The sequence below is a fragment of the Giraffa tippelskirchi genome, chromosome 14 (genome assembly GCF_054371585.1).
Source record: "Giraffa tippelskirchi isolate mGirTip1 chromosome 14, T2T-mGirTip1v1.2.pri, whole genome shotgun sequence".
Classification (NCBI taxonomy): Eukaryota; Metazoa; Chordata; class Mammalia; order Artiodactyla; family Giraffidae; genus Giraffa; species Giraffa tippelskirchi.
In genome coordinates, this window is record NC_137288.1 from 66,616,853 (window position 1) to 66,629,826 (window position 12,974).

The 12,974-nt window shown below is 41.3% G+C and overlaps 1 protein-coding gene across 8 annotated transcripts in view; it reads left to right on the plus strand.

Moving 5' to 3' along the window:
• LOC145534726 (uncharacterized) overlaps positions 1–12,974 on the plus strand; it is a 432,243-nt gene that overhangs the window by 273,803 nt on the left and 145,466 nt on the right. The window contains exon 1 of one of the 8 annotated variants that reach the window (XR_014074907.1): positions 6,742–7,256. The exons of the other annotated variants lie outside the window; for them this stretch is intronic. The gene's annotated coding sequence lies outside the window, so the exon portion shown is untranslated. Of the gene's footprint in view, positions 1–6,741; positions 7,257–12,974 lie in introns of those variants that run through there. 8 annotated transcript variants of the gene reach the window in all.

The following is a 12,974-nucleotide window of genomic DNA, read 5'->3' on the forward strand; positions in this document are numbered from 1 at the left end:
AAATGATCAGATGCGCTTTTCAAAGAAGGACATGAAGGTCCTAAGAAGTCATGGAGAGTAGGGACTGGATCTTAGATCTCTTGAGTTCAAGGCCAGTAGGTTTCCCAGTGTGCCATCCTGCCTCTCTTCTTGTATACCTTCCTGAGGTACTAGGAAGCATTTTTTATATATATATATATATATATATATATATATATATATATCAGATATGAAAATAATATTAGTACTCCTGGTAGAAGTAGTAAGTAGAGAATATTTCTGAAATTGTGATGGTTGATCTAGTTTTCTGGGGTTCCGATTTGCTTTCATGACTTATATTTTGAAGTCTCAAATTTTGTTAGTAAAGTGTATTTGTTGTTGTTGTTCAGTTGCTCAGTCATGTCAAACTCTTTGTGATCCCATGGACTGTAACCCACCAGGCTCCTCTGTCCGTGGGATTTTCCCAGCAAGGAAATTGGAGTGGGTTGCAATTTCCTCCTCCAGGGGATCTTCCCAACCCAGGGCTCAAACTCCTGCATTTCCTGAATTGGCAGGTGAATTTTTTTTACCACTGAGCCACCTGGGAATCCCTATATATGAAATAAGTACGCGTAAAGTGCCCGAGACATATAGCCTCTCATTAAATGACAGCTAATTTTAAAGCTGCTAAAGGATCACTTTCTATAGACCAAAAGCTCTAATGTATTATTTCACTTAATCCTCATAATTCCACTGCAGGAAAACTCAGACTGAGAGAATTTGGGCCATTTGCCCAGTACCTCCCGTGGGGTAAGGTCATAAAAGTGGCAGAACTGAACTAAGGTTGGCTTGACTCTCCAATCTAGGGTAAATGTACTATTTTTTGAAACACTCTAATGGCTCAGGGGATGGTATGGGAAGGGAAGATGGTGAAAGCCTGTGGACCTTCAACTTTGCAAAGATTCAGTGCCTCTTTCTCTCCTGTTCCTTTGTACTTTTAAAACAGAACGCCTTGGAAATCTTTGTGTTCAGCCAACGTGTGTCAGCTTTTCCATATGACTCCGTATTTCTGAGCAGACTGCAAACGATTCGTTCCAAGCTCAAACCATGCACTCTGAGAGGAATTCAATTGATTATTAGGAGACAAGGGTAGTACTCCTGCTAATATCCCCTATCCTCCACCTCCCTGCCTACTTTCTGGCTGTCAGCATGTTCATCTTTTTGCATAAAGCATCCAAGAGCTGACAGGTTGGCATGATAATCGATATAAAAGAGAGCAGATGATTATCAAGGGCACAGAGGCAAAGGTTATCACGACGAGTTTTAACTTCTGTTTAAATCTCATGGGACCTGCACGTGGAATGGTGAGCATGAAATAACTTGCTAGAAAATTCAGAACTAATTAATCTATTACCATATTCCATTAAAATACATTTAAACAAGGCACCTACTCTCTTTTGTAAAAGTCATGCATCCAATTCTAACAAGCTGTTTCCCCTCTTTTGCAGTGTGGAAAAAAAAAACTATTTTCTACTATGCTGAAAATTAAATTGGCTATGTGTACAAAAAAAAAACCCCACAAAACAATATAAGGCCCATGGCACTAAAAACTCATTAAGATTTTTTTTTTTTTGGTGGCAGTGCACAAAATGCTATAAAATAATGTGAAATCCAAATATTCTTAAATAATCAAAAATTAAATGAGATGGGATACACTCTTTCAGTACCAGAAGGAAGTTTCTTTCAGAAATCATCTGTAAGTATTATATTTAGAACCAGCTTTGGTAGCATATATTGATCCTAAGATACAAGATAATCTGTGGAGTGTTCAATCATAAGAAATAAAAAGTTATGTTAGCTTTCATGTAAGATATATCATTCAGAATATTGTCTTAAACAGTTCAATATCACTATAAAGTGTTCAAATGCACTTTTTTTTTTCCTTTGGTGTCTCTGACTCCTACAGTGGGAGCCCTAATGAGCCTCAGCCACAATTATTTGGCTGGTTAAAATGCTCAGCTTGGTGAATGATTTGGGAGAGATAATGTGATTAAAAGCCAGAATTCTGTCTCTTATTACCATTCAACAGTTTGCCCTAAGGTCACTGATCAGATTTATTAAATTCCCTCATGGTAAAACCAAGGCAGTTCCACCTTCCCCTTAGGCAGAGTTAATTTTTGCAACTCTGAAATGATTTTTAAGTTGTTATTTTTTCTGGACTAGCAAGTACCTCTCAGGCCAGTGATTTTTTGAGTGTGTGAGTTTCTAGACAACGTACTGTCTTGCTAAGGATCAGTTTGATTGGGGGGTGGAGAGGCGATTCATTGGAGACCTAAGTCTGGAATGCAGAGCAGAAAGTTCTCTTTGGAGACTACAGTGGGCATCTATTGTTTTGTCCATGCAAAATCCATCCTTTACCTTCTGGTCACAGCCCCTCAGCCTCCTTTTTGGGAACTTCCTCTCTCTCACTGCCTACAGTTCTGATGAATCTGTCCAATAGGATGTCCTGCCCTCCTCAGGATAAGGATGGGTACATGACATTAGCCATGATACTTGACCCTCTTTGGAATTTAAACATGAGAGCATGACAAGATTAAAAAAAAAATGGGGTTGATTCATCCCAAGGCTGGCATGCTGCAAAGATTGTCACTTACTTCCTGCCTCTTAGGTACTTAGAGCAACTCATATCTTTCTGCTTTCTCTCCATAGCTTTTGATTTTTAGAAACTATCCTAAAGGTAGTTATTGAAAAGATACCTTATCCTTTCAATAAAATCCTTTCATTGAAAGCAGTCACAGTCGTTGCTGTTAGTGAAGGACATACCGCCCCAAAATATGCCACTTTGCTATGTTGATTATTTTGAGCTGTAGGCACTTGAAAAAAAGCAAATGCAGGGGAGGCTTTCCTTGAATCTGCTTTATTTTCCTGAAGACAGATCCTCTAGAAGGAACTCCATTGTCTTAATCCCCTCCCTGGGAGTATATGTGGGCGTGCCTGGTGGCTCAGGATGGTAAAGAATCTGCCTGCAATGCAGGAGACCCAGGTTTGATCCCTGTCAGGAAGATCCCCTGGAAAGGAGAACGGCATCCCACTCCAGTATTCTTGCCTAGAGAATCCTGTGGACAGGCCATGGGGTGGCAAAGAGTCGGACGTGACTGAGCAAGTTGCACTTCATTGACTTGGGAGTGTATTTAACTAAGGAAGAGCACTCTTATCCTGGAGACAGAAATGGGCCCCACACCCAGACAGACTTTGCCACAAACCGTCACACCTCCCACCCATCTATTCTTCTGAGGGCTCTTTCATCTTCTCTAAAAATCATTTCCTCTCCCTTAAGAGGCGTACAACCTCCCTTCCTTTTCCTGATTAAGATGATATTCAAATCTGAATTCTAAGCCACCTCTAAAAGTTACTCATTTTCCCCTGGGTCTCTCCCATGTGATACACATGTTAATAAAATTTTGTTTATTATTTTCTCTTGTTGATCTGTCTCCAGTCACAAGGGTCTCAGCTAAGAATTCAGAAAGGTAGAGGGAAAATTATTTTCCCCCTCTACACCAGCAACAAGGAATCCTAACTAGAACAGATATTGTTAAGGAGAAGTAGACAATATGAGTCACTGGGAACCTGGGAATAAGCTCTACCCATAAAGGGGTGTCAACTTAAACTTAAAAACACACAACGTAACAGTTATGAGTTTAAGTGTTATTCAGATTTTTACTGGGGACTATATAGCACAGGAGACAATTCTGAGAAACTGCTCCAAAGAGGTAGGAGAGGAGCCAGTGTATATTGTTTATATTGTATATAAATTTTTATTTTGGCTGGGAAATGCATGTAGTCAAGCGTACATTTTGAGAAAAGATTACTACTAATCACAAAGAACAGATATCTCAAGTTTATGATTTTAGTGATGTTCTAGGTACAGGAAAATTCAGAATCTGGGGTCATTGAAATTCTTCCTGAGACATGCCTCTAACTTTCTAGGGATCCATTTATTTAAAGCACTGAGTGCCTCATCCTAGTTTTCATCCTGAGTTCCCCTGAGGGCTCACTGTCGGTGAGTGACTGCGGTGGGTGGTGACTTAACCCTTGGATAACCGGATGATGAACGATGCTCTTTGCTTTCGTTACTGTTCACAGAGGCGTGGGGTGCACAGTGGGGAGGCTGAAGACTGCCAAAGACAGCCTTCAACCTTGTGCAGTCTGGTCTACACTTTTGATAAAAGTAAAGTGACCCTGAAAATCGAGACTTTTGCTTTTCACAGAATTCAGTGCCCTCTATAAATCTATCTTCTCATTAGAAGAGCTGTGAGATCATTTGCCAAGTCACCAGGGGAAAGCATATACATATGTGCTTTCTCAGAGTCCTTGAAAGCCCTAGATAAAATGGGTTTCTGTCCTTGTACAGAGTCTTCCCAGCTGTGGGAGTCTAGAGGCAGGAGAGGAGAAAAGACTTAATCTTTCCCATCTCCCAGGTCCTCCCAATGTCATCAAATTTGTGTCTACAGTAACTCTCATAGCTCTTCTGTGACCAGGGTAGTAATCCAACAGAAATCTTGTGGCAATGTGGGTCAGTGGCTCCCAGATTTTGACTTCACATGCCAGTGAAATTAAAATAAAAATTAGACTGACTTAGAATTGTTACTTTTTTGTTTTACCAAATGAGGATATTAAAGTAGAAAAATGAACAAATATTATCATCGTTACATAAAAAAAGGTAAATTTAAAGACCAAAAACCATCAGTTACATAAATTTATATACGCACACAAAATCAATTGTGTGAACTTGAGGAAGAACCTAGTTTTCTTCCGTTTGCAGTGTGAAAGGCCCTGGTCCGGGACATGATGAATCCCAGGCCTCTGAGAGCACCTTGGAGGCACAGACTGGACACCTTGCAGAGTGTCAAAGGTATTCACAGCTCTGGGCTGCTGCTTTCTAGGCTCACTGTTCTGGAGGTTGATCACAACCACACACCCTGGTGCAAGGGCTACAACAGTTTTGTTCACGTCAACCCATAAACGCTCTAGGCTGATTAAGGGCTTAACAGGTTTGGGTTCTTAACAGAAACCTCCATCCCCAAGGGCAACCAAGAGCACATTACACGATGACTCAGGGCTCAGCAGAGCTTCTGGGAACCTCATGCAGAGTTCCTTCCCTTTCCCAGCCGTCTTCTGAACTCTGGTTTCCAGGTCCTTCATTATGCCTGAACCCCAACTCTCTGGTCAGTGTGTTCACTTAGGTGCCGGTTCCCTGATTCCATCCCAAGAGATCATGGCCCTACCTTGTGTAGACTTCTAACCAAGCGTTCCCCACCGTTGACCTCAAACTAAGTTCTAGAAACCTCTTCCCAAGTACAGTATCCCCGGGCATGCATTTTCCAGGAGGGATTTGGGACAACTAATTTGATTCCTTTTGCACATGACAGATTGCAAACTCAATGTGACTGTGTTATCACTATGCACCGGCACGAACGTACTCTAGTCTAGATCAGCAAATCTTGAAATACTTTTTAGTCCTCTGAGTTCTCTCTTTAAAGGGACCCAGGAGGGAAGGACACTGTACTGGAGATATAAATAGAAGATCACACAGGCAGGAGAAAAGGACACACCATCAGCCTTACATGCAAAAGTAATGGTAGACACATGCTGTAGGTCAATCCAAAGAATCATGTGCAAATAGAAGAGAAGGGTCAGTGGTAGCTGAGACTAGTATGTATATCATTGAAAACCAGTCCTCTTATCATCTTTTGTTCAGGTTCATGGGTTGCCAGTGTTAAATGTTAATGTTAAAGTAATTAGAATGAAATAGTCCATATTATCTTACACATGTGTTATGATCTATATCAGCCATCTTAAGGTAAATTACTCTGCAGTAATAAATTATCCCCAAATCTTTGTGGCTGACGGCAGCAACAGTTTAGCTCTGCTCAGGTTACACGCTTATCATTCATGGGCTGGCTGGGGCTCTGCTGCACATGTCTTCCCTCTGAGATCCAGGCTGATGGAGCAGCCCCTCTCTGGGATGTTCTGACCTCATGGCAGAATCACACGAGGGCTTCTAAAGCTCATGCTGAGAATGGACAAGTGACACATTCAGTCCCATCTCACTGGCCAAGTCATGTGGCCAAGCTTAGGGTCAATGGGGTAAGGAAATATTGTAGAATCCATGCAGAGGGAGAGTCTGGAGAAGGAAATGGCAACCCACTCTGGTATTCTTGCCAGGAGAATTCCATGGACAAAGGAGCCTGGAGGGCTACAGTCCATGGGGTTGCATAGAGTCAGACATGACTGAGTGACTAACACAAGAGAGAGAGTCAATGAATATTTTAGGTAATAATACAGTATACCCCATGAATAGTCTGCTTTTCTACTCATTCTTGAGTATACTGCTTAAGAAGTAGAATACTCTACTTCTTACGGAATATCTCCTAGAAGTACAAGTATCAACAGTCTTTAAGAATCTTGTTACTCTGGAACTACAAATAGCACATTTAAGCCAAGCGCCAATCCTCCAGTGGCCCTGTGTTCTGCAGGGGAGCCGGCTTACAAGATGGCAGCCGTGCCGCTATGGGTGTCAGTGTTTAGAGTGAATAATGCAAGCGAGGCATTTCACCACAACCCTGGTGGAGTTGAAAAATTATTTATGGCCTTCCCATTTATGGCATCCTGCTCAGTTTCCCATGAGTTGCTAGGAAAGATTCCTGATAGCTACTATGAGCCATTGAAACCTATGAGACTTCATTTATTATGGCATAATATCCACATTACCTCACTTGTGCTAGACCATATGGAGAGCTCTCTGTTGAATTTGGCATAGTTACTGGGGTGAAACGGGAACGGATTCTGTTCCTCATCCTCCTCAATTATGCTGTACGTTGGATCAGGCGGCCAACTTCAACAGATCATCTGGGCATAGCAGTCAGTCCTCAGGACAGCATCACCACTGCCACCTACGCCAGTGAAGGATAACAGACGTGATGCGGAAGCCTGTCTGAGTGGTAGGGAAGAGCAGCGTCTCAAGAGTGGGTCTGTAAGAGTCCTGCTGACCTGAAGCTTGTGCTTCGAAGTTGGGGGAGAAGTGGGACAGTTTGTCACTCGTTGTGGGTGGCGTTTGGAAGGAGAGGCAGGAAGTTCAAGAGACTCTGAAAAGCAGAGCCAGTTCTAAATCCCAATGAGCCACCAGCAGCAACAACTTCACGAGAGAAAGGCGCACGCGGGGCAAAGCCAGAGCGCGTGATCTGCCATGCCAGTTTACCTATTGCTTAAAAAGGGGGACAAATAAATAGTTGGACTCGGTGAGCATTGCGACAAGGAATGTTTATCTCCATAGTGTAGCTGTAAGCTGGGGAGTGGGGGTGGGGTTAGGGGCCAATATACAGATGTTTCCATGTACCTTTGGTGATTCTGTGGGTGGTTTATACAAGACTGGAGAGGCTTAGGGTGTTCTCTTGTACACATGATTGGAAACCCTTTGGGGGAGGGTTTTTCCCACTTGGATGGTGGTGGGAAACATTAACCCTTTTAGGAACTTTCAGGCATTTTACTGACAATTACAATGAATTCACCTAAAATAAAAGCAAGCACATTAAAATTGGTCTGAAAATTCACATGATAACTGGAAAAAATCATCCTAATAGTTTTCTCCGTTTATAAAAGAACTGTTCTGAGGTTTCTGTTATAATGCTATTCCAAGTAAGATGTTTGGGAATCTGTCTGTGTATCTGTCTCTCTCTCACACACACAGACCTAAAAATCAAAGTAAAACTCAGCAAAATGTAAGAAAAGTTAGCAAGTGCTTTAAGAGACTTGAGGTATAAGCTCAGTCCATCCCATATTTCTTTTTCCACTTGGCTTCTTCTATGTTTCTCATCTTTATCAAATTGGAACATTAATAATTGAAGAGTTCCCACTGCAGGGTATTATCACTAATAATGAGCTGCGGGTGAAACAGACCCTTCCCTTCCAAAGGACAAGCTCGAATCTTGCTTATCATTAACTATTTAAAATAAAATCAGAAGATTGGCTCCCACCTTCCTACCCCCCCAAAAAAGTCTAATTAGTGTTCGTCTATTGGAGAGGAAGCTGAGCATGCTGCTCCACCACTGCCAAATGAAATTAGGGCCCAATTATTGATAAATGAACAGTGGTTTGAGCTGGAGCCTGGCCTGGAGTTGCGGAAATACATCTGTCATTTGGCCTGTACAGGAGTCACTCATGTGTGACATAACATCCTGTGCATTTATCATGCATCTGTAGATTTTTGTTTTAATTCAGTTAGCTGTCTAACTCGATTCGGTGCTAGAGGCCCCGAATGGAGTCAGGATTTGGACTGACAGATGCAATTCTAGTCTGAAATGGTGTGTGACAGGACTAGCTACCCTGCATATTAATTATTATTGAAACCATTATAGGCAGCGCTTTTACACTAATGGTCGATTCCGTTATCTGTTTTGTGGCTTCTATGGTTAACAATTGCCCAGTTGCTCCAGGGCAGGTAGGAGACACGCTGGATCAATGGACCATTGTTGTTAAGTGCACTTACTATTACCATGAAAATTAGAATGGAAGTGCTTGAAAGGCAAGAACGAAAATGCCCCTGTCTTACCATTATGCAAATGACACATTCTAGAAATGAGATAAGTTGGGGGAGAAACACTTTTCATAAATCTTAACTAGGTCAAAGAGCTTATTAAATCCATTGTCAAAAACAAATTGAAACAAACATTTGTTAAGTTGATAAAAAAAATAAAGAAAGAAATGTCTGCAGGGCTATTCCTAGCCTAGCTCTGCACAAAAAGCTTCCGTTTGGTAGCATGCTAAGGTTTAATTTAAACTTCCTGTCGTTTTATCATTTGATTGTGTAAAATATTGAAAACAACTGTCGCCTTCAAAAAGAAGTCACTAATGCGATTTTTTGCCCAAATTTCTGAGAAAATATTGTAGCAGGAGGACTTGACTGGGACCAAGTCCGAGGGCAGCCATCCTACCTCAGCTGTTGGTTTTCCTTCATTCTCCCATTGTTTTACGTGGGTATCCCGGTCACTTGCCCACCCCTCCTGCCCTTCTGATTTAAACCGTCTAATGAACTTTGTGAAGCCCTGCAGAACGCATTCCAGTGACAGGACTGATCAAAGTAAATGTTGCTGAAATTGTATGAAAAATGTAGTGAAATTGTGTGAAAGTTTTCTTGTCATTTGCTTATCAACCTCCCGTGACAGGAATTGTGTGGTTACCAACCTGGGTGAGTCCTGTTTCGGACACAGCTCAAATTACACATTTCCATTCCTTAAAGAATTTGTAAAGTTGCTGAGGACTTTGATAAAGCAAAGTACAAAATGGTAATACAATGAAATGTAATATTTTGTATTAAATAGAAAATTAATGGTAGGGTTGAAGTCATAATGATGAATTTGCATCTTTTCAAAAGATTCGTATTTGTTAAAGGGCATTTCATATTGGTATTTCAGGTCCAAAGAAGCTTCTTTTTTCCTAAACAATTAAAAATTTGCATCTTAGAATAAGTGCTTTTTCATCTCCCGATGTTTGAAAATGAGGTGCTTAAAAAGAACCTGGCTTCAATTTAAAAGTTCAATAGCTTGATTATGATATTGCCTTACAAGATTTTCGCTGTTAAAGGACATTTTGAATAAAAGAACAAATTAGAAAGCAAAGATATATCTTAGTATAAATGATCTTAAAATATTAATAGTCATAATATTCAGGAAATATAAGTAAACTTTGACTTTACAGTTTGGAAGCTATTATCATTTTTTGTGTGATTAACTCCTCCAATTTACAGTGTTTGCCTCACTGCTTTATTTCTTTCAATAGGTTTTCTTTTTAAAAAAATAAGGCTCCAAAAACTTAATTATGGCTTATGCAAATATCATTTGAGGGAAAAGAGGGTAATATTAAATCTTTAAAAGCATTGTTAGGTTAATGCAAGAAAAGTCGTTGTAAGTATTAACTGGCATTCAGAGAAAAAAAACATTGAATGGAGGTGGAGAGCCCTCTTGGAGATATTCTCATTTCTTTCTTAAAGCCATGTACTTGGATCAGTTTTTCCCAACTTTTTATCAAAGGTGAGTGTTTTAGAAAGCTGAAGGGGAAAAAAAAATGAGATTTTGCTTCTGAATTCTGTACAGATTGAAAGCCAAACTAAGTCAGACGATGCCAAAACCACTGAAGATGAACACGAGAATCGTGGCAGCCACTTTCTTTATAGGCATGATGCAAAGCTTTTTTTTTTAAATTTCTTTATTGAATCACCTACATTTTTGCTTTATTGATTGGAATCTCCAATAATATCCAAAACCTACAGAAAAACACACAGGTGAACTGGAGTAACAGTCATGTTTAACTAAGCTGGTAAAATTAAAATTTTTACCTAAGAAGACATGAAGTTGGAAATCAGTCACATATATTGAAAGCACCCATAGCCTGCCAAGCACTGGGCTTAAAGAGTGAAGAATGCTTACCATCATGAAGTTGCCAAATGATGAAGATACTGTTTGGGAAGTATGGGAGTGGGATGATAGGAAGGAAGAGAGGTCGGTGGACAGGATGGCGAACAGGACAGACTGAGTTAGGTGGCTCCAGGCCAGTGTTTCCCCAGCTTTCTGACTCTGGACCATGATGAGTCTATGAACGTTCATGGGGCTGCTGCCTGAAGAGAAAAGGGAGCGTCAGGGGGAGAAAACTTGACCCGCATAGATGTAGTGAGTGGGGGATGTGTGAATTAAACTAACAAAAGGCCGATTAACAGGAGAAGAGGCACATGGCTTTTATTAAAACTAATGCGCATGAGAGTTCACAGAAAAGAATTGAAACTTAAAAAAGCAGTTAGACCCAAGGGCTTTTATACCTTCTTAACAAAAGTAAAGTTTGGGCTTCTAGCGACAATAAACTGTGGGGAAGTGACTAGGAAATACCTGGGGGGATTAATGGAAGGGAAGATCCCCTGGAGAAGGGATAGGCTACCCACTCCAGTATTCTTGGGCTTCCCTGGTGGCTCAGACGGTAAAGAATGCACCTGTAATATGGAAGATCTGGGTTCCATCTCTGAATTGGGAAGATCCCCTGGAGGACAGCATGGCAGCCCACTCCAGAATTCTGGCCTGGAGAATCCCCGTGGACAGAGGAGCCTGGAGGGTTACAGTCCACGGGGTGGCAAAGAGTCAGACACGACTGACTCAGCACAGCACAGCTGCAAGATTGGCCTCGTTAAGATTTTTTTTTTTTTTTGATTTGGTGGTGTTGGTTTAGTCACTAAGTCGTGTCTGACTCTTGCGACCCTATGGACTGTAGCCTACCAGACTCCTCTGTCCATGGGATTTTCCAGGGAAGAATGCTGGAGTGGGTTGTCATTTCCTCATGTTTAAAGTCTTTATTGAATTGGTTACAATATGGCTTCTGTTCTGTGTTTTGTGGCCGTGATGCAGGGTCTCAGCTCCCCGACCAGGGATTGAACCATATCCCCTGCATTGGAAGGTGAAGTCCTATTCACTAGACCACCAGGAAAGTCCCATAAGGTCTGTTTTAGTAAAATCTGTTAATGAAAACTCATCTTGCTCTTGGCTACCCATCTTCAATGGTGAATCTTTCTTCTGTCCTTGGTTGGGGAAGGCGTACCTTCCTCACAAAAAGATTTATTTCTTCTTTTTAGGCAGATAAGGGAAAGGCTGAGAATTTTTCCTGGATCTGTTGATTCTCAGTTGCCTTCAGCTTGAAATAATCCTATGCCAAAGTGGCATATTTTGGAGTGGCGTATTCTGATATTAATAGTTTAAAAAGATAGTTATAAGTGCCTTAAATTAAATGGTCTTTTATCCTAAGATTTTCTTTCCTCCATGTTCAGCTTTTTAAATAACCTGTATTTCATGAAAAGATGTCTGTAATTGGGGGCATATATTTTCCTCTAACGTCTTTGCTTGGCAAAATAAAACCTTAGGGACTCAATGCCATTCCCTCAATTTTTTTTAAATTTATTTTTTATTTCAGTGGTCTATGATTTAAGGAGAAGGGGGCAGCAGAGGATGACATGGGTAGGTAGCATCACTGACCCAATGGATATGAATCTGAGCAAACTCAGGGAGATAGTGAACAGCGGGAGCCTGGTGTACTGCAGTTCATGGGGTTGCAAAGAGTTGGACACAACTTAGTGACTGACCAGCAACAATGATTTCTCAAGCACCTGGAAACACTGCCTACAGCGCTTTCTCCGGAAGAAATAGTAGTAACAATAGCCACTTTTATTGAGTCCCTGCTATGCCTCAGACAATGGTTGGGAAGATGCACATATATTCTTGATAACACTAACACTAGTTCTAGGAGGTGGACGGTATTGCTCTGATTCAATAAAGGAGGAAAGCAAGGCTGATCGAAGTTAAGTTGTTTGCTTCAAGTGGCATAACCAGGGGGTGATCTTAGCATCTGTCATTTAAACAGGACAGTCTTGGACCTTACCTGGTGGTTCAGTTTTTAGGACTTCGCCTTCCAATGCGAGGGATGTGGGTTTGATCCCTGGTTGGAGAGCTTAGATCCCACATGCCTTGCTGCCAAAAAATCCAAAGCATAAAACAGAAGCAGTATTGTAACAAATTCAATAGAGACTTTAAAAAAATAAACAGGACACTCTTTAGAGTAAAAGATAATAGTCACAGTTATACCAGGACATCAAGTACCAATGGGGTCTTTCCAGGACAATGCAGCACAGTCACCCTTCAGAGCTACTTCACATCCTCTATAGGCTGGGATTTCAATCAGCTGGCATCTAAACCCCAGGTGTGCGCTTGTCACTATATGAGGCTGCGTCTGAAAGTTCTACAAAGATAGGGATGTCAGGCTTCCCTGGTGGCTCAGTGGGAAAGAATCCACCCACCAACGCAGGAGGCACGAGTTTGCTCCCTGATCTGGGAAGATGCCACATGCCTCGGAACAACTAAGCCTGTGTGCCACGCTATTAAGCCTGTGCTCTAGAAGCCAGTGAGTCGCAGCTACTGAAGCCCAAGAGC